Source organism: Heptranchias perlo, chromosome 20 (assembly GCF_035084215.1).
Source record: "Heptranchias perlo isolate sHepPer1 chromosome 20, sHepPer1.hap1, whole genome shotgun sequence".
Classification (NCBI taxonomy): domain Eukaryota; kingdom Metazoa; phylum Chordata; class Chondrichthyes; order Hexanchiformes; family Hexanchidae; genus Heptranchias; species Heptranchias perlo.
The window spans coordinates 23,695,740-23,715,842 of record NC_090344.1 but is presented as its reverse complement, the minus strand read 5'-3'; the positions used below and the strand labels follow the sequence as shown (position 1 = coordinate 23,715,842).

Here is a 20,103-nt window from a genome sequence, read left to right as displayed (position 1 = left end):
TTTTTAATGGGCTTGTGGCGCAATGGATAGCGCATTGGACTTTTAATGCAAATAGTTAAAAAGAATTTCAACCGTTGTAATTTCGAATTTCACCAGAGTTGAGTTATAGCGGTGGGATGTGAAATTTTCAAGCAAGTGGCAACAGGGTCAACAATATCTTCACAGGTAAACTGCCCCCGACACTGCCTCTTATACCAGTCGCTCCAGTCCGACGCAAATTCAAGATGCCAGACTGGCTGATTCAAATTCATAGCTTGTCGCTCCAAAGCCGCAGCCTCCCTGCTGTAGACAAGTAATACTAAAGTGCTGCTTTAAACCTCTCGTGTGATATTGGAACAGTGTAGGGAGGAGAAACCACGTGGCAACACTAAGAAGTAGAACCATTTTGAAACACACCAATTGTACATTCAACCCTGGTCGAAATGTGCACAAGCAATAGAATTGATTGCTTTAAGTGAGTCTTGAACTAACAAACTCGGTATTTCGCGATCCTGCACTGTCATATAAACACCGCGCACTGACTAATTACACCAATACAGCCCAGTCACTTTGAGCACTTGTCACACTCTGGTGGAAAGAATCTTAAGGTGAGAGGCTTTTACCTCTGGAAACGGCTCCTGTCCTCTTGACGAATCTAATGTCTGCGCTAAAAACAGAAAATGCTGGAAACTGTCAGTAAGTCAGGGAGCAACTGTGGAGAAAGAAATAAAGTTAACGTTTCAGGCCGATGACCCTTCTTCAGAACTTGATATGAAACTTGTCATCAAGCTCCGCGCTGAGAATTTTAGGAGCAGGGACAGGAGAAGACCATTCAGCCCCTCGAATCTGCTGCACCATTTAATTAGATCCGGGGTGATCTGTCTATCAACTCTATTCACCCGACTTTGGCACATATCCCTTGATGCTCAGTCTTGAAACTTTGAATTGACGCAGCATCGAAAGCCTTCTGTTGGTTAGAGTTCCAGATTTCTATTACACATCCTGTGATAAAGTGCTTCCTGATGTATATCCTGAATGGTCCAGCTCTACTTTTGAGAATAAGCCCCGTCATCCTGGATTCTCCCAAAAGAGAGAGCCGCCGAAACCCAAGAGTGATTCATGGACCTGTGAATCTTCAATCTCACGCTCTCCTAACTGAGCGATTTTGTATTCGGTACAGGCAGCGTTTTCTTTTTCTTTGATGAACCCACAAAAGGGCAGATGGCAACTCCCTCTCGGTGAATGCGGCTCCTCGGAGGAATGGGATCAAACAAACTCCGGATCTCATACATAGCACAGGCAGGTAGATCCACCTGTGAAATTAAATTGCATTTGGGTATCAGTGAGGGTAATGGGTTCTGAGAATGTATCAGGGAGTCTGATGGCTTCTTAGTGACGATCAGGTGGGGCAAGGGGATCCCAGAGAAGAGAAGGGACTGTCAGAGGGTATCAGAGAGAGTAAGGGGATATCAGAGAGTGGAAGGGACTGTCAGAGGGTATCAGAGAGAGTAAGGAGATCTCAGAGAGGGGAAGGGACTGTCAGAGGGTATCAGAGAAAGTAAGGAGATCTCAGAGAGGGGAAGGGACTGTCAGAGGATATCAGAGAATGTAAGAGGATCTCAGAGAGGGGAAGGGACTGTCAGAGGGTATCAGAGAGTGTAAGGGGATCCAAGAGAGGGGAAGGGACTGTCAGAGTGTATTTGACAGTGTAAGGGGGCTGACAACGTTGAAAGAGTATAATGCTCTCTCTGTGGGTATCGAAGACGGTAAGAGACAGAGCGTGTCGGAGAATATAAGGAGCTCAGGGCGAATCCAAGAGAGTAAGGTGGATTCAGGAGGAATCAGGGAGGCGAATGGATCCAGAGTTGTCATCTTCGAAATATTACATTTTCTCACCATCAACATATTTAATAACAGCAAAAAAAATGTATTCGATTGAACTGATCATCTGCCGTGTCCCGTGTGCAAAGAATGAGAAGGTAGAATGGGGAGGGAGTTGATATTTGGTAACGCTCACGGTTTCCTTTCACACGGCACGGTGTTGTGTCTGTTTGGAGAACTGGATTTTATCAACTGGAGATAAGAGGTTGCACTTTGAAACTTTTGTCACCCAGTATGAAAAATGGGACACAAACCGCCCAACGTGGGGTTCGAACCCACAACCCTGAGATTAAGAGTCTCATGCTCCACCGACTGAGCGAGCCGGGCCGGTTGCAAAAAGTTTTCCCTTTCTCTTATTGCAGAGCTGCAGCTGTTGGCTTTGCTGCAGGGGTTCAGTTCGTCCGAGAATCTCAGGGTGGCTCTTTCTGGACACCCGATTTTCATTCTGGACTCAATCTGATGCCTTTTACCTGTCATCAAGTCCCGCGCCGAGCAGTATAGGAACATCGGAACAAGAGAAGACCATTCAGGCCCTCGAACCTGCTGCCCCATTCAATTCGATCATGAGGTGATCTGTCATGCAGCTCTATTTATTTTAGGGTACGGTTACAGAGTGGTTATGTTACAAAAGCCTGGTCAAATAATCTCAGAGTCATGAGTTCAAATCCTGCTAACGGCAACTGGGGAATTTAAGTGGAATTAAATAAAAAAAACTGGAATTAAAAAAAAACTAGCATCAGTAATGGTGGCCATGACACGACATGCGCTGACTGAGGCTGCATTCGCTGCTTTCCGCCGGCAGCGGGTGATTGGAGAGAGCGGGGCCGGACAACATTGCTGCTGTCACGGCCTCACTCACTCGGGGAGCTGGGGAACAGCGAAAAACTGATGGGTTTTTTGCTGAATCAAAAATGCGGCTCAGAACTGCTTTTGTTGATGGAGGCAGCGCTGCAGGATCCTTTAACGATCTCTCACAAATAAACTGAAATCTGCCGGAATGTCAATATCATTTTACTTTAACAGTGAGTCCTCACTTGGAACCTTGTCTCTTAAGTAGTATTCTGACTACCTTGAAGCCATTCTCAGTTTCATGGATATTGTTCAGATGCCTGTTATCCGACCGCAAGTGGAATATCAGCCGCGCTCAGCTGGCAATGTTTACGGTATATTTTCTTGCAAACAAGACACACATCAGAAACCTGGAAATGCGACACAAAGAATGTTAAGGTAAAAGTACCCTGCTGTCCTTGAAAGGGCTCGAACGACCAACTTTTTAGTTAACAACCGAACGCGCGAACCAAATGCGCCAGAGAGTCACGACATTTAGCTTCATGAACAACGAATTCACCGAGCTAACGTATCAGCTTACAGCGATCAATGTAACAGCTGACTTACTATCAGTTTAATTTTCCAAAATAAAGGGTGTGCAGCTTGCACGAGTGAAAGTCTGTGCTGTATTATTTCTGAACATCAAACTCCCCTTGCCCCTACATGCCTGAATGTTGGAAGATTCAATCCCCCAGTGGTAGAGAGGATTGATTTTTCGAGCTGTGATTCACCATTCTCCATTTTCGTAATATTCAGGTTTGCTGAAAATGAGATGAGATGAAATGAGCAGGTCGAACGAGGAGGTCTGCGATAGTACATGGTGTCTACTAATTTATCTTTTGTTCTTACACTGAAGCTTACGGCAGGCTTTTACTCTTGAAACAGTAACTATGATACCAAGAAAAAATGTTGCCAAGAAATACTCGATTTCAGCGCGGTGACACAGGGCCAGAGCAAAGATCAGTTAATGCGATTGCCAAGTGACGAGAAGGTGGATTTGGAACTCCTGTGCGGCTGCGCACTGTCCAGATCTGCTGGGAGCGATATTCCCTTCAATTCACCACTTACAGGGACAGTTTGATTCTAAGTTTCTTTTCTTTGGTGCTTGGTGAGATTTCAAAAATAAAAGGTATCAGAGAGTGTAAAGGGATCCGAGAGAGAGGAAGGGACTGTCAGAGAGTATCAGAGAGAGTAAGGGGATCTCAGAGTGCGGAAGGGAATATCAGAGGGTATCAGAGAGAGTAAGGGGATCTCAGAGAGCGGAAGGGAATATCAGAGGGTATCAGAGAGAGTAAGGGGGCTCAGGGCATATCATTGGGTAAGGGACACTCAGGGGGTATCAGAGAGTGTAAAGGGCGCTGACAAGGTTGAAAGAGGATAATGGACTCTCTGAGGTTATCGGAGAAGATAAGAGACAGAGCGTGTCAGAGAAGATAAGGAGCTCACGGAGAATCAAAGAGGATAAGGGGGGTTCAGGAGGTATCAGAGAGGCGAATGGATCCAGAGTTATCATCTTCTAAACATTGCATTTTCCAACCATCAACCTATTTAATAACAGCAAAAAATGAAGCCGATGGAACCGATAATCTGCCATGTCCCATGTGGACGGAATGAGAAAGTAGAATCGGGAGGGACCGGATATTTGGCCACGCTCACGCTTCCCTTTCACATAGCTCAGTGTTGTGTCCGTTGAGATAACTGGATTTTATTAACTGGAGATAAGAGGTTGCACTTCGAACTTTTTGTCACCCAGTGAGAAAAATGGAAAACAAATCGCTTAAAGTGTGGTTTGAACCCACGATCAAGAGTCTGATGCTCGACCGACTGAGCTAATCACGCTCGTCAGTGCGCTACTTATCATTTCTATCATTGAAGAGAGGCAGCTGTTGGCTTTGCTGCAGGGGTTCGGTTAGTCGGACAATCCAAGGGCAGCTCCTTCTGAACACCCGATTTTCATTCTGGATTCAGTCTGATGCCTTTTACCTGCCATGCAGACCTGCGCCGAGCAGGACAGGAACAGCGGGGCAAGAGAAGACCATTCAGACCCTCGAACCTGCTATCCCATTCAATTGGATCATGAGGTGGTCTGTAACTCAACTCTATTTCCCCGCCTTGGACACATATTCCTTGGGACCCGAACCGAAAAAAGATCTATCAATATCAGTAATGAAAATTTGAATTGAGACAGAATCCACATCCTTTTGGAGGGATTTCCAGCTTTCGGCCGTTTTTTTTTGCTAAAGTGATTCCTGATTTCTTGCCTCATTAATCGAGCTCCAATTTCAAGATTAAGCCCCCTCATTATGGATTCCGCCAAAAGAGAGAGAGTAAAAAAAGGCCGCCTTAAGCGGAGATTGAACAAAGGATCTCTGGATTTTAATTCTAATGCTACCCCATCTGAGCTATTTCTGTTTTCTGTACATGCAATGTTTTATTTTGCTATGAAAATCACATGAACGTAGATGAGATTTCCCTCTCGGTTAACAGAGTACTTCGGAGGAATGGGAGCGAACAAACCGTGGATCTGATCCTTAACGAAGACTGGTAGATCCACATGTGGAATTAAATCGCACTTGGGGAGCAGAGAGGTTAATGGCTCCTGAGAATGATTCAGGGAGTCTAAGTGTTTCTTAGTGTCGATCCGGTGGGGCAACGGGATCCCCGAGGCTGTAAGGGAATCAAAGGGCTTCTCAGGGGTTATAAAGGGGTATGAGGCTATGAGGTATCAAAGAGTTAACGGCACTCTCAGAAGTTATCAGATAGGGCAAGGGACTGCCAGGTGTTATCAGGGAGAGTCAGGGTGTGTCAGTGGGTAAGGGGCACTCCGAGCGTATCAGAGAATGTAAAGGGCACGGAGGTGGTATCAAGATAACAGAGAGGGAGAGAATTGGCTCCTGAAACCCGGGATTGAACCCTTCAGATCTTCAGTCTGACTGAGCTTTTTCGGTGCTCTGGACATCCCGGCAATTCACGTGAGGGTCTGTTAAATTTGCAATAAAACTCTTCCCAGAATCGCATCCTCTAAACCTCCACCCAGGACTTTCAATGGTGCAAGTTTGATGAACTTCTGCTACTTTTTAATTTGTTCTCAGCAGCAACTGTGCACATCCTTTATTTGGCCCATGACATGGCATCGAGAAGAAAATGTCGATTGCAGCTTGAGTGAAGCGGGGGAAGCTTTGTACTCGTGAAATATCAAACGCGAAAGAGAGGGTTTGAGCGAGGTGACACCAGGCCAGAATATTTGGAACTTCTGTGCGGTTGCACTGCGACTTTCACAGATCTGCTTGGAGCGATATTCTCTTGAATTCATCACCGACAGGGACAATTTGATTCTCAGTTCCGGTTTTCTCCTGGTGCGCTTCTGAGATAAAAGAAAACAAATCGGTGATATCAACCTGAACCTCGTCACGGACACGCTACAGACTCAAAGCTCAGCACAACTCCAATCTGTTTCTGTGGGAAATTGTTTCCCAGGGTTGGACAGTAATGCGCTGCCTGAGACTGCATTCGCAGCTTTCCGCCGGCAGCGGGTGATTGGAGAGAGCGGAGCCGGACAATGTTGCTGCTGTCACGGCCTCACTCACTCGGGGAGCTGGGGAACAGCGAAAAACTGATGGATTTGTTGCTGCGGCAAAAATGCGGCTAAGAGCTACTTTTGTGAACTGAGGGAGCGCTTCAGGATCCTTTAACGATTTCTCACAAATAAACTGAAACCTGTCGGAAGGTGAATAACATTTCACTTTAATCGTGAGCCCTCCTTTTGCAACCTTGTCTGTCAAGAAGTATTCCGATTTCCTTCAAGCCATTCTCGGTTTTTTGGACATTGTTCAGACACCTGTCATCCGACCGCAGATTAAATGGCGGAAGATCAGCCGGCAACGTTGACGGTACATTTTCATGCCAACAGAACACACATCCGAAACGCGAAACAACGAATGTTAAGGTAAAAGCTCCTCATCGTCCCCGGGTGGGCTCGAACCACCAACGTTTCAGTTATGAGCCGAACGCGCGAAACAATTGCGCCACAGAGACACGACGGTTGAACAACTAATTCACCGAGCTAACGTTTCAGATTGCAGCGATCAATGGAACAGCTGTCTCGACATCAATTAGATTTTCGAAAATAATTTTAATTGGGTGCCCAATGTACTCTTGCAAAATTCAAATACACAAGAAAGAATCTCTCCCAATCTGCAACTAAAATTCTGCTACATTGCAGAACCACCCATTTATACTCGACATTATTTACATGCATCTCTCCATCTCTCCCTGTCTCTTGTCTCCAATTTGTCCCCTGATGGACTTCTCAGGCTTCCTGGAACGGAAAAGGCTGATCTAACCTGCAACACCAGCAGCGAAAGGAAATGAAAAAAAAGACAGAAACGTTAAGAAAAGTAAAGGTGCAACCCAGCTGATAAATTCGTAGCTAATGTCTACACATTTATATCTCTTCGTCCTCACAGTGAAAGAAAACAGCAATGGAAGTAAAGTATACTTATGGTAGCTTGTATACTCTGACGATGCCGAGACAGATGCCAACGTAGCTTCAAATTAATTAAATCTGAAAAGTAACATTTGAAAAAACAAGTCGTACATTGGAAACGAATTTAGGAAAGAGAGGCTAATATTAGTGATTGGAAATAGTTAGTGTACAACTTGATATTGCTGTCTGCAGGAATGGAAAACGAGATTGGGTGGACAGAAGCGGTTGGAAAGGATCGCCGATCGGCTGAAGACTATGGTGAAATTTTAGACCGGCTGCAGGGCTTTCTAGAAAGCGGCTCGTTGGTCTCGGGGGTATGATTCTCGCTTTGGGCGTTTTTCTAATGGAATGTGCGAGAGATCCCGGACGAGCCCTGTTATCGGACTGCTTTTTAGTGAAAAGTCACCAATTGGATTCTGACATCTTTGCAGTTGTTCGAATTGAATTATATTTGAGCTCCAGAGGACAAAGTGCAGAAGTTTCCAAGGCGCAACACACACGGAGGAAATAAAATGTCTCAAGATGATGTGGAGATTGAAGCTGAATGTGAATTTACCTCAATTTAGGCGGTCTCATTGATATTAGATGACGGGATCGAGAACCACATATTCAAGTTTGCCGATGACACGAAGATAGACAGAATTATAAGCAATGTAGATGGAAGAATGAGATTACAGAGAGATATCACTAGATTAAGTACTGCCATGTGCCGTTGCGATCGCCGAGTGGTTGAAGCGTTAAATTCAAGATCAAATGGAGTTTTCCTTCGCAGGTTTGATTTCTGCTCGCTGAATTATTGTTTAAAGATCCGTTCAATGCTCAAATAAATGAACTGGATCTAACTCACTTCATTTATCTCTCTCAGAGCATGAGAGATACTCGAGCGTGGCCGGCGCTTTTAATTGGGTGCCCAATGTACTCTTGCAAAATTCAAATACACAAGAAAGAATCTTGCCCAATCTGCAACTAAAATTCTGCTACTTTGCAGAACTAAGCGACTTTATTTACATGAATCTCTCTATCTCTCCTTGTCTCTTGTCTCTGTGTTGTCCCCTGATGGACTTCTCAGGCTTCCTGGAACGGTAAAGGCTGATCGAACCTGCAACACCAGCAGGGAAAGGTAAAGGAAAAAAAGACTGAGACGGTCGGAAAAGTAAAGTTGCAACCCAGCTGATGAATTCGTAGCTAATGTTTCCACATTTTTGTCTCTTCGCCCTCACAGTGAAAGAAAACAGCAATGTGAGTAAAATTTACTTATGGTAGCTTGTACACTCTGACGATGCCGAGACAGATGCCAATGTAGCTTCAGATTAACTAATTCTGAAAAGTATTATTTGAAAAAACAAGTCGTACATTGTAAACGAATTTAGTAAAGAGAGGCTAATATTGGTGACTGGAAATAGATCGTGTACAACTTGATATTGCTGTATTTTGGAATAGAAAACGAGATTGGGTGGACAGAAGCGGTTGGAAAGGATAGCCGATCGGCTGAAGACTATGGTGAAATTTTAGACCGGCTGCAGGGCTTTCTAGCAAGCGGCTCGTTGGTCTAGGGGTATGATTCTCGCTTTGGGCGTTTTTCTAATGGAATATGCGAGAGGTCCCGGGTTCAAATCCCGGACGAGCCCTGTTATCTCACTGCTTTTTAGTGAAAAGTCACCAATTGGATTCTGACATATTTGCAGTTGTTCGAATTGAATTATATTTGAGCTCCAGAGGACAAAGTGCAGAAGTTTCCAAGGCGCAACACACACGGAGTAAATAAAATGTCTCAAGATGATGTGGAGATTGAAGCTGAATGTGAATTTACCCCAATTTAGGCGGTCTCATTGATATTAGATGACGGGATCGAGAACCACACATCCAAGTTTGCCGATAACACAAAGATAGACAGAATTATAAGCAGTGTGGATGGAAGAATGAGATTACAGAGAGATATTACTAGATTAAGTGAATGGGCAAAACTGCGGCAAATGGATTTCAACGTAAGCAAGTTTGAGGCCGTCCACTTTGGACCTCAAAAAGATAGATCAGAAAACATATTAATGGATGTTACTCCAAAAAATTGACCTCATGACATTTTGTGTGGATTCGCTTGTCTCTCAAGTCTGCCAAACTTTTAAAAGTTACCAAAATATTGCAATAGGAACCTTATGGCCCGTACGGGGATCGAACCCGCGACCTTGGCGTTATTAGCACCACGCTCTAAGCAACTGAGCTAACCGGCCATGTATGCATCTTAGCTTTATGGGCTTAGCATGGTGTTGGGTAGTTTGTGTTTATTTTTACACCAGCTGACAGGGTTTTACAACGAATATTGAATAAAACAACATCCCTTAAACATTGTTACTTGTTTCTGTATATACTGTCGAGGATGTAGATCAAAATTAACAAACAAAGAGCACTTTAATGTAACAAATTAAATTCCGATCAATATTATTTTACTAACAATCAACACCCCATCCATAAAACACTGCCCCGCTATAAAACCTGTGGGCAGGACCCTGAGCTGTCTGTCTGTCTGTCTGTCTGTCTGTTTATCCGTCTGATTGGGTCTCGGCCTTATTCTCAGGCCAGGCTTTTTGTTTGCTGGCTGCAGGCCTCGCTCCCCGACTGACTGAACAACTACCGGGCCGTGTGTCAGAATCAATGACTGTGACTGACTGTCTGCCCATTTATGGCCACATTTCTGAGTTCCTGCCTTCGCTCTGTGTCGCAGGCCTGTCTCTGTCCCTTAGGATCACAACACACCCACAAGCTTCACGACTGAACGCAGGTTTGGTCAGTCTGTCCTCGCAGGTCCTTCGGAAGCTAATGATTTTGAACTGAATTATTTTTCCTGAGTGACTTGTGAAGTTTGGTTCAGTGATATGTTTGCGAAAGAGAACGGAGGAAATAGTTAGTGTGCAACTCGACATTTCTCTACATCGGAATAGAAAACGTGATTGGATGGATAGAAGAGGTCTGAAAGGATGGCCGATCGGCTGTGGGTGGCACCGAATTCTGCAGTGGCTGCAGTGGTTCATTACCGGTAATGAAAATGAGGTAATATACTACCACAAGCTGCCAGTGAAAATCATTCAATTTCCCAAACTTGACCCACCGAATCAAATGAAGCTCCTGGGAAAGCGACAAGACAACGCCGGTCTATCGGGCATCGTTTGAAGCAACTGGCAGTTTAAAGTGGCATCTACAGCCATGTAAGTACTGCCATGTGCCGCTGCGATCGCCGAGTGGTTGAAGCGTTAAATTCAAGATCAAATGGAGTTTTCCTTCGCAGGTTTGATTTCTGCTCGCTGAATTATTGTTTAAAGATCCGTTCAATGCTCAAATGAATGAACTGGATCTAAATCACTTCATTTATCTCTCTCAGAGCAAGAGAGATACTCGAGAGTGGCCGGCGCTTTTAATTGGGTGCCCAATGTACTCTTGCAAAATTCAAATTCACAAGAAAGAATCTTGCCCAATCTGCAACTAAAATTCTGCTACTTTGCAGAACCACCCATTTATAAGCGACTTTATTTGCATGAATCTCTCTATCTCTCCTTGTCTCTTGTCTCTGTGTTGTCCCCTGATGGACTTCTCAGGCTTCCTGGAACGGTAAAGGCTGATCGAACCTGCAACACCAGCAGGGAAAGGTAAAGAAAATAAAGACTGAGACGGTCGGAAAAGTAAAGTTGCAACCCAGCTGATAAATTCGCAGCTAATGTCTCCACATTTTTGTCTCTTCGCCATCACAGTGAAAGAAAACAGCAATGTGAGTAAAATATACTTATGGTCGCTTGCACACTGTGACGATGCCGAGACAGATGACAATGCAGCTTCAGATTAACCAATTCTGAAAAGTATTATTTGAAAAAACAAGTCGTACATTGTAAACGAATTTAGTAAAGAGAGGCTAATATTGGTGACTGGAAATAGGTAGTGTACAACTTGATATTGCTGGATATCGGAATGGAAAACGAGATTGGGTGGACAGAAGCGGTTGGAAAGGATAGCCGATCGGCTGAAGACTATGGTGAAATTTTAGACCGGCTGCAGGGCTTTCGTGCAAGCGGCTCGTTAGTCTAGGGGTATGATTCTCGCTTTGGGCGTTTTTCTAATGGAATATGCGAGAGGTCCCGGGTTCAAATCCCGGACGAGCCCTGTTATTTCACTGCTTTTTAGTGAAAAGTCACCAATTGGATTCTGACATCTTTGCAGTTGTTCGAATTGAATTATATTTGAGCTCCAGAGGACAAAGTGCAGAAGTTTCCAAGGCGCAACACACACGGAGTAAATAAAATGTCTCAAGATGATGTGGAGATTGAAGCTGAATGTGAATTTACCCCAATTTAGGCGGTCTCATTGATATTAGATGACGGGATCGAGAACCACACATCCAAGTTTGCCGATGACACAAAGAGAGACAGAATTATAAGCAGTGTGGATGGAAGAATGAGATTACAGAGAGATATTACTAGATTAAGTGAATGGGCAAAACTGCGGCAAATGGATTTCAACGTAAGCAAGTTTGAGGCCGTCCACTTTGGACCTCAAAAAGATAGATCAGAAAACATATTAATGGATGTTGCCCCAAAAAATTGACCTCATGACATTTTGTGTGGATTCGCTTGTTTCTCAAGTCTGCCAAACTTCTAAAAGTTACCAAAATATTGCAACAGGAACCTTATGGCCCGTACGGGGATCGAACCCGCGACCTTGGCGTTATTAGCACCACGCTCTAACCAACTGAGCTAACCGGCCATGTAGACATCTTAGCTTTATGGGCTTACCGGCGTGTTGGGTAGTTTGTGTTTATTTTTACACCAGCTGACAGGGTTTTACAACGAATATTGAATAAACCACATCCCTTAAACATTGTTACTTGTTTCTGTATATACTGTCGAGGATGTAGATCAAAATTAACAAACAAAGAGCACTTTAATGTAACAAATTAAATTCCGATCAATATTATTTTACTAACAATCAACAGCCCATCCATAAAACACTGCCCCGCTATAAAACCTGTGGGCAGGACCCTGAGCTGTCTGTCTGTCTGTCTGTTTATCCGTCTGATTGGGTCTCGGCCTTATTCTCAGGCCAGGCTTTTTGTTTGCTGGCTGCAGGCCTCGCTCCCCGACTGACTGAACAACTACCGGGCCGTGTGTCAGAATCAATGACTGTGACTGACTGTCTGCCCATTTATGGCCACGTTTCTGAGTTCCTGCCTTCGCTCTGTGTCGCAGGCCTGTCTCTGTCCCTTAGGATCACAACACACCCACAAGCTTCACGACTGAACGCAGGTTTGGTCAGTCTGTCCTCGCAGGTCCTTCGGAAGCTAATGATTTTGAACTGAATTATTTTTCCTGAGTGACTTGTGAAGTTTGGTTCAGTGATATGTTTGCGAAAGAGAACGGAGGAAATAGTTAGTGTGCAACTCGACATTTCTCTACATCGGAATAGAAAACGTGATTGGATGGATAGAAGAGGTCTGAAAGGATGGCCGATCGGCTGTGGGTGGCACCGAATTCTGCAGTGGCTGCAGTGGTTCATTACCGGTAATGAAAATGAGGTAATATACTACCACAAGCTGCCAGTGAAAATCATTCAATTTCCCAAACTTGACCCACCGAATCAAATGAAGCTCCTGGGAAAGCTACAAGACAACGCCGGTCTATCGGGCATCGTTTGAAGCAACTGGCAGTTTAAAGTAGCATCTACAGCCATGTAAGTACTGCCATGTGCCGCTGCGATCGCCGAGTGGTTGAAGCGTTAAATTCAAGATCAAATGGAGTTTTCCTTCGCAGGTTTGATTTCTGCTCGCTGAATTATTGTTTAAAGATCCGTTCAATGCTCAAATAAATGAACTGGATCTAACTCACTTCATTTATCTCTCTCAGAGCAAGAGAGATACTCGAGAGTGGCCGGCGCTTTTAATTGGGTGCACAATGTACTCTTGCAAAATTCAAATTCACAAGAAAGAATCTTGCCCAATCTGCAACTAAAATTCTGCTACTTTGCAGAACCACCCATTTATAAGCGACTTTATTTGCATGAATCTCTCTATCTCTCCTTGTCTCTTGTCTCTGTGTTGTCCCCTGATGGACTTCTCAGGCTTCCTGGAACGGTAAAGGCTGATCGAACCTGCAACACCAGCAGGGAAAGGTAAAGAAAATAAAGACTGAGACGGTCGGAAAAGTAAAGTTGCAACCCAGCTGATAAATTCGCAGCTAATGTCTCCACATTTTTGTCTCTTCGCCATCACAGTGAAAGAAAACAGCAATGTGAGTAAAATATACTTATGGTCGCTTGCACACTGTGACGATGCCGAGACAGATGACAATGCAGCTTCAGATTAACCAATTCTGAAAAGTATTATTTGAAAAAACAAGTCGTACATTGTAAACGAATTTAGTAAAGAGAGGCTAATATTGGTGACTGGAAATAGGTAGTGTACAACTTGATATTGCTGGATATCGGAATGGAAAACGAGATTGGGTGGACAGAAGCGGTTGGAAAGGATAGCCGATCGGCTGAAGACTATGGTGAAATTTTAGACCGGCTGCAGGGCTTTCGTGCAAGCGGCTCGTTAGTCTAGGGGTATGATTCTCGCTTTGGGCGTTTTTCTAATGGAATATGCGAGAGGTCCCGGGTTCAAATCCCGGACGAGCCCTGTTATTTCACTGCTTTTTAGTGAAAAGTCACCAATTGGATTCTGACATCTTTGCAGTTGTTCGAATTGAATTATATTTGAGCTCCAGAGGACAAAGTGCAGAAGTTTCCAAGGCGCAACACACACGGAGTAAATAAAATGTCTCAAGATGATGTGGAGATTGAAGCTGAATGTGAATTTACCCCAATTTAGGCGGTCTCATTGATATTAGGTGACGGGATCGAGAACCACATATCCAAGTTTGCCGATGACACAAAGAGAGACAGAATTATAAGCAGTGTGGATGGAAGAATGAGATTACAGAGAGATATTACTAGATTAAGTGAATGGGCAAAACTGCGGCAAATGGATTTCAACGTAAGCAAGTTTGAGGCCGTCCACTTTGGACCTCAAAAAGATAGATCAGAAAACATATTAATGGATGTTGCCCCAAAAAATTGACCTCATGACATTTTGTGTGGATTCGCTTGTTTCTCAAGTCTGCCAAACTTCTAAAAGTTCCCAAAATATTGCAATAGGAACCATATGGCCCGTACGGGGATCGAACCCGCGACCTTGGCGTTATTAGCACCACGCTCTAACCAACTGAGCTAACCGGCCATGTATACGTCTTAGCTTTAAGGGCTTACCCGCGTGTTGGGTAGTTTGTGTTTATTTTCACACCAGCTGACAGGGTTTTCCAACGAATATTGAATAAACCACATCCCTTAAACATTGTTACTGCAGAATTCGGTGCCACCCACAGCCGATCGGCCATCCTTTCAGACCTCTTCTATCCATCCAATCACGTTTTCTATTCCGATGTAGAGAAATGTCGAGTTGCACACTAACTATTTCCTCCGTTCTCTTTCGCAAACATATCACTGAACCAAACTTCACAAGTCACTCAGGAAAAATAATTCAGTTCAAAATCATTAGCTTCCGAAGGACCTGCGAGGACAGACTGACCAAACCTGCGTTCAGTCGTGAAGCTTGTGGGTGTGTTGTGAGCCGAAGGGACAGAGACAGGCCTGCGACACAGAGCGAAGGCAGGAACTCAGAAATGTGGCCAGAAATGGGCAGACAGTCAGTCACAGTCATTGATTCTGACACACGGCACGGCAGTTGTTCAGTCAGTCGGGGAGCGATGCCTGCAGCCAGCAAACAAAAAGCCTGGCCTGAGAATAAGGCAGAGACCCAATCAGACGGATAGACAGACAGACATCTGACTCAACGTCAAAACGCAGCGTGATCGAATCACGTTGCGGTGATATCATTTTCACAGTAGCTCAAGGTCCTGCCCACAGGTTTTATAGCGGGGCAGTGTTTTATGGATGGGCTGTTCATTGTGAGTAAAATATTATTGAACGGAATTTAATTTGTTACATTAAAGTGCTCTTTGTTTGTTAATTTTGATCTACATCCTCGACAGTATATACAGAAACAAGTAACAATGTTTAAGGGATGTGGTTTATTCAATATTCGTTGCAAAACCCTGTCAGCTGTTGTAAAAATAAACACAAACTACCCAACACGCGGGTAAGCCCATGAAGCTAAAATGCATACATGGCCGGTTAGCTCAGTTGGTTAGAGCGTGGTGCTAATAACGCCAAGGTCGCGGGTTCGATCCCCGTACGGGCCATAAGGTTCCTATTGCAATGTATTGGTAACTTTTAAAAGTTTGGCAGACTTTGGAAACAAGCGAATCCACACAAAATGTCATGAGGTCAAATTTTTGGAGTAACATCCATTAATATGTTTTCTGATCTATCTTTTTGAGGTCCAAAGTGGACGGCCTCAAACTTGCTTACGTTGAAATCCATTTGCCGCAGTTTTGCCCTTTCACTTAATCCAGTGATATCTCTCTGTAATCTCATTCTTCCATCCACACTGCTTATAATTCTGTCCATCTTTGTGTCATCGGCAAACTTGGATATGTGGTTCTCGATCCCGTCATCTAATATCAATGAGACCGCCTAAATTGGGGTAAATTCACATTCAGCTTCAATCTCCACATCATCTTGAGACATTTTATTTACTCCGTGTGTGTTGCGCCTTGGAAACTTCTGCACTTTGTCCTCTGGAGCTCAAAGATAATTCAATTCGAACAACTGCAAAGATGTCAGAATCCAATTGGTGACTTTTCACGAAAAAGCATTGAGATAACAGGGCTCGTCCGGGAATTGAACCCGGGACTTCTCGCATATTCCATTAGAAAAACGCCCAAAGCGAGAATCATACCCCTAGACCAACGAGCCGCTTACTAGACAGACCTGCAGCCGGTCCAAAATTTTACCATAGTCTTCAAACGATCGGCTGTCCTTTCCAACCGCTTCTGTCCACCCAATCTCGTTTTCTATTCCTCTTGACAGCAATGTCAAGTTGTACACTACCTATTTCCAGTCACCAATATTAGCCTCTCTTTACTAAATTCGTTTACAATGTACGACTTGTTTTTTCAAATAATACTTTTCAGAATTAGTTAATCTGAAGCTTCATTGGCATCTGTCTCGGCATCGTCAGTGTCCACAAGCGACCAGAAGTATATTTTACTCACATTGCTGTTTTCTTTCACTGTGAGGGCGAAGAGACAAAAATGTGGAGACATTAGCTACGAATTTATCAGCCTGGTTGCACCTTTACTTTTCCGACCATCTCAGTCTTTATTTTCTTTACCTTTCCCTGCTGGTGTTGCAGGTTAGATCAGCCTTTCCCGTTCCAGGATGCCTGTGAAGTCCATCAGGGGACAACATGGAGACAAGAGACAAAGAGAGATAGAGAGATTCATGTAAATAAAGTCGCTTATAAATGGGTGGTTCTGCAAAGTAGCAGAATTTTAGTTGCAGATTGGGCAAGATTCTTTCTTGTGTATTTGAATTTTGCAAGAGTACATTGGGCACCCAATTAAAAGCGCCGGCCACGCTCGAGTATCTCTCATGCTCTGAGAGAGATAAATGAAGTGAGTTAGATCCAGTTCATTCATTTGAGCATTGAACGGATCTTTAAACAATAATTCAGCGAGCAGTAATCAAACCTGCGAAGGAAAACTCCATTTGATCTTGAATTTAACGCTTCAACCACTCGGCGATCGCAGCGGCACATGGCAGTACTTACATGGCTGTAGATGCCACTTTAAACTGCCAGTTGCTTCAAACGATGCCCGTTAGACCGGCGTTGTCTTGTAGCTTTCCCAGGAGCTTCATTTGATTCGGTGGGTCAAGTTTGGGAAATTGAACGATTTGCACCGGCAGCTTGTGGTGGTATATTACCTCATTTTCATTGCCGGTAATGAACCACTGCTGCCACTGCAGAATTCGGTGCCACCCACAGCCGATCGGCCATCCTTTCAGACCTCTTCTATCCATCCAATCACGTTTTCTATTCCGATGTAGAGAAATGTCGAGTTGCACACTAACTATTTCCTCCGTTCTCTTTCGCAAACATATCACTGAACCAAACTTCACAAGTCACTCAGGAAAAATAATTCAGTTCAACATCATTCGCTTCCGAAGGACCTGCGAGAACAGACTGACCAAACCTGCGTTCAGTCGTGAAGCTTGTGGGTGTGTTGTCATCCGAAGGGACAGAGACAGGCCTGCGACACAGAGCGAAGGCAGGAACTCAGAAATGTGGCCATAAATGGGCAGACAGTCAGTCACAGTCATTGATTCTGACACACGGCCCGGTAGTTGTTCAGTCAGTCGGGGAGCGAGGCCTGCAGCCAGCAAACAAAAAGCCTGGCCTGAGAATAAGGCAGAGACTCAATCAGACGGATAAACAGACAGACAGATAGACAGACAGACATCTGACTCAACGTCAAAACGCAGCGTGGTCGAATCACGTTGCGGTGATATCATTTTCACAGTCGCTCAGTGTCCTGCCCACAGGTTTTAGAGCGGGGCAGTGTTTTATGGATGGGCTGTTCATTGTTGGTAAAATAATATTGATCGGAATTTAATTTGTTACATTAAAGTGCTCTTTGTTTGTTAATTTTGATCTACATCCTCGACAGTATATACAGAAACAAGTAACAATGTTTAAGGGATGTGGTTTATTCAATATTCGTTGCAAAACCCTGTCAGCTGGTGTAAAAATAAACACAAACGACCCAACACCATGCTAAGCCCATAAAGCTAAGATGCATACAAGGCCGGTTAGCTCAGTTGCTTAGAGCGTGGTGCTAATAACGCCAAGGTCGCGGGTTCGATTCCCGTACGGGCCATAAGGTTCCTATTGCAATATTTAGGTAACTTTTAAAAGTTTGGCAGACTTTGGAAACAAGCGAATCCACACAAAATGTCATGAGGTCAATCTTTTGAAGTAACATTCCTTAATATGTTTTCTGATCTATCTTTTTGAGGTCCAAAGTGGACGGCCTCAAACTTGCTTACGTTGAAATCCATTTGCCGCAGTTTTGCCCATTCACTTAATCTTGTAATATCTGTCTGTAATCTCATTCTTCCATCCACACTGCTCATAATTCTGTCTATCTTTGTGTCATCGGCAAACTTGGATATGTGTTTCTCGATCCCGTCATCGAATATCAATGAGACCGCCTAAATTGGGGTAAATTCACATTCAGCTTCAATCTCCACATCATCTTGAGACATTTTATTTACTCCGTGTGTGTTGCGCCTTGGAAACTTCTGCACTTTGTCCTCTGGAGCTCAAATATAATTCAATTCGAACAACTGCAAAGATGTCAGAATCCAATTGGTGACTTTTCAGTCAAAAGCAGTGAGAAAACAGGGCTCGTCCAGGATTTGAACCCGGGACCTCTCGCATATTCTGTTAGAAAAAAGCCCAAAGCGAGAATTATACCCCTAGACCAACGAGCCGCTTGCTGGAAAGCCCTGCAGCCAGTCTAAAATTTAACCATAGTCTTCAGCCGATCGGCTATCCTTTCCAACCGCTTCTGTCCACCCAATCTCGTTTTCGATTCCTGTTTCCAGCAATATCAAGTTGTACACTACCTATTTCCATTCACCAATATTAGCCTCTCTTTACTAAATTCGTTTACAATGTACTTGTTTTTTCAAATAATACTTTTCAGAATTGGCATCTGTCTCGGCATCGTCAGAGTCTCCAAGCTGCCATAAGTATATTTTAGTCACATTGCTGTTTTCTTTCACTGTGAGGGCGAAGAGACAAAAATGTGGAGACATTAGCTACGAATTTATCAGCTGGGTTGCACCTTTACTTTTCCGACCGTCTCAGTCTTTTTTTCCTTTCCCTTTCCCTGCTGGTGTTGCAGGTTGCATCAGCCTCTACCGTTCCAGGAAGCCTGAGAATTCCATCAGTGGACAACATAGAGACAAGAGACAAGGAGAGATAGAGAGATAAAGTCGCGTATAAATGGGTGGTTCTGCAAAGTAGCAGAATTTTAGTTGCAGATTGGGCAAGATTCTTTCTTGTGTATTTGAATTTTGCAAGAGTACATTGGGCACCGAATTAAAAGCGCCGGCCACGCTCGAGTATCTCTCATGCTCTGAGAGAGATAAATGAAGTGAGTTAGATCCAGTTCATTCATTTGAGCATTGAACGGATCTTTAAACAATAATTCAGCGAGCAGAAATCAAACCTGCGAAGGAAAACTCCATTTGATCTTGAATTTAACGCTTCAACCACTCGGCGATCGCAGCGGCACATTGCAGTACTTGCATGGCTGTAGATGCGACTTTACACTGCCAGTTGCTTCAAACGATGCCCGATAGACCGGCGTTGTCTTGTAGCTTTCCCAGGAGCTTCATTTGATTCGGTGGGTCAAGTTTGGGAAATTGAACGATTTGCACCAGCAGCTTGTGGTAGTATATTACCTCATTTTCATTACCGGTAATGAACCACTGCAGCCACTGCAGAATTCGGTGCCACCCACAGCCGATCGGCCATCCTTTCAGACCTCTTCTATCCATCCAATCACGTTTTCTATTCCGATGTAGAGAAATGTCGAGTTGCACACTAACTATTTCCTCCGTTCTCTTTCGCAAACATATCACTGAACCAAACTTCACAAGTCACTCAGGAAAAATAATTCAGTTCAACATCATTCGCTTCCGAAGGACCTGCGAGAACAGACTGACCAAACCTGCGTTCAGTCGTGAAGCTTGTGGGTGTGTTGTCATCTGAAGGGACAGAGACAGGCCTGCGACACAGAGCGAAGGCAGGAACTCAGAAATGTGGCCATAAATGGGCAGACAGTCAGTCACAGTCATTGATTCTGACACACGGCCCGGTAGTTGTTCAGTCAGTCGGGGAGCGAGGCCTGCAGCCAGCAAACAAAAAGCCTGGCCTGAGA

General features: G+C 44.2%; 10 non-coding genes across 10 annotated transcripts; 5 read left to right on the top strand and 5 right to left on the bottom strand.

Annotated features, from left to right (window-relative positions):
• Positions 1-2,114: 2,114 nt before the first annotated feature.
• On the bottom strand, positions 2,115-2,187 carry trnak-cuu (transfer RNA lysine (anticodon CUU)). Its single transcript has one exon. It is a non-coding gene; the product is annotated as a tRNA-Lys (tRNA).
• A 6,525-nt stretch (positions 2,188-8,712) lies between these two features.
• Positions 8,713-8,802, top strand: trnap-ugg (transfer RNA proline (anticodon UGG)). Its single transcript is given in 2 exon segments — positions 8,713-8,748; positions 8,767-8,802. It is a non-coding gene; the product is annotated as a tRNA-Pro (tRNA).
• Positions 8,803-9,328: 526 nt separating this feature from the next.
• trnai-aau (transfer RNA isoleucine (anticodon AAU)) lies at positions 9,329-9,402 on the bottom strand. The gene has a single exon. It is a non-coding gene; the product is annotated as a tRNA-Ile (tRNA).
• A 1,828-nt stretch (positions 9,403-11,230) lies between these two features.
• trnap-ugg (transfer RNA proline (anticodon UGG)) lies at positions 11,231-11,320 on the top strand. Its single transcript is given in 2 exon segments — positions 11,231-11,266; positions 11,285-11,320. It is a non-coding gene; the product is annotated as a tRNA-Pro (tRNA).
• Positions 11,321-11,846: 526 nt separating this feature from the next.
• Positions 11,847-11,920, bottom strand: trnai-aau (transfer RNA isoleucine (anticodon AAU)). Its single transcript has one exon. It is a non-coding gene; the product is annotated as a tRNA-Ile (tRNA).
• Positions 11,921-13,739: 1,819 nt separating this feature from the next.
• trnap-ugg (transfer RNA proline (anticodon UGG)) lies at positions 13,740-13,829 on the top strand. The gene is given in 2 exon segments: positions 13,740-13,775; positions 13,794-13,829. It is a non-coding gene; the product is annotated as a tRNA-Pro (tRNA).
• Positions 13,830-14,355: 526 nt separating this feature from the next.
• trnai-aau (transfer RNA isoleucine (anticodon AAU)) lies at positions 14,356-14,429 on the bottom strand. Its single transcript has one exon. It is a non-coding gene; the product is annotated as a tRNA-Ile (tRNA).
• A 947-nt stretch (positions 14,430-15,376) lies between these two features.
• On the top strand, positions 15,377-15,450 carry trnai-aau (transfer RNA isoleucine (anticodon AAU)). The gene has a single exon. It is a non-coding gene; the product is annotated as a tRNA-Ile (tRNA).
• A 526-nt stretch (positions 15,451-15,976) lies between these two features.
• On the bottom strand, positions 15,977-16,066 carry trnap-ugg (transfer RNA proline (anticodon UGG)). Its single transcript is given in 2 exon segments — positions 15,977-16,012; positions 16,031-16,066. It is a non-coding gene; the product is annotated as a tRNA-Pro (tRNA).
• Positions 16,067-17,956: 1,890 nt separating this feature from the next.
• trnai-aau (transfer RNA isoleucine (anticodon AAU)) lies at positions 17,957-18,030 on the top strand. Its single transcript has one exon. It is a non-coding gene; the product is annotated as a tRNA-Ile (tRNA).
• Positions 18,031-20,103: the final 2,073 nt, after the last annotated feature.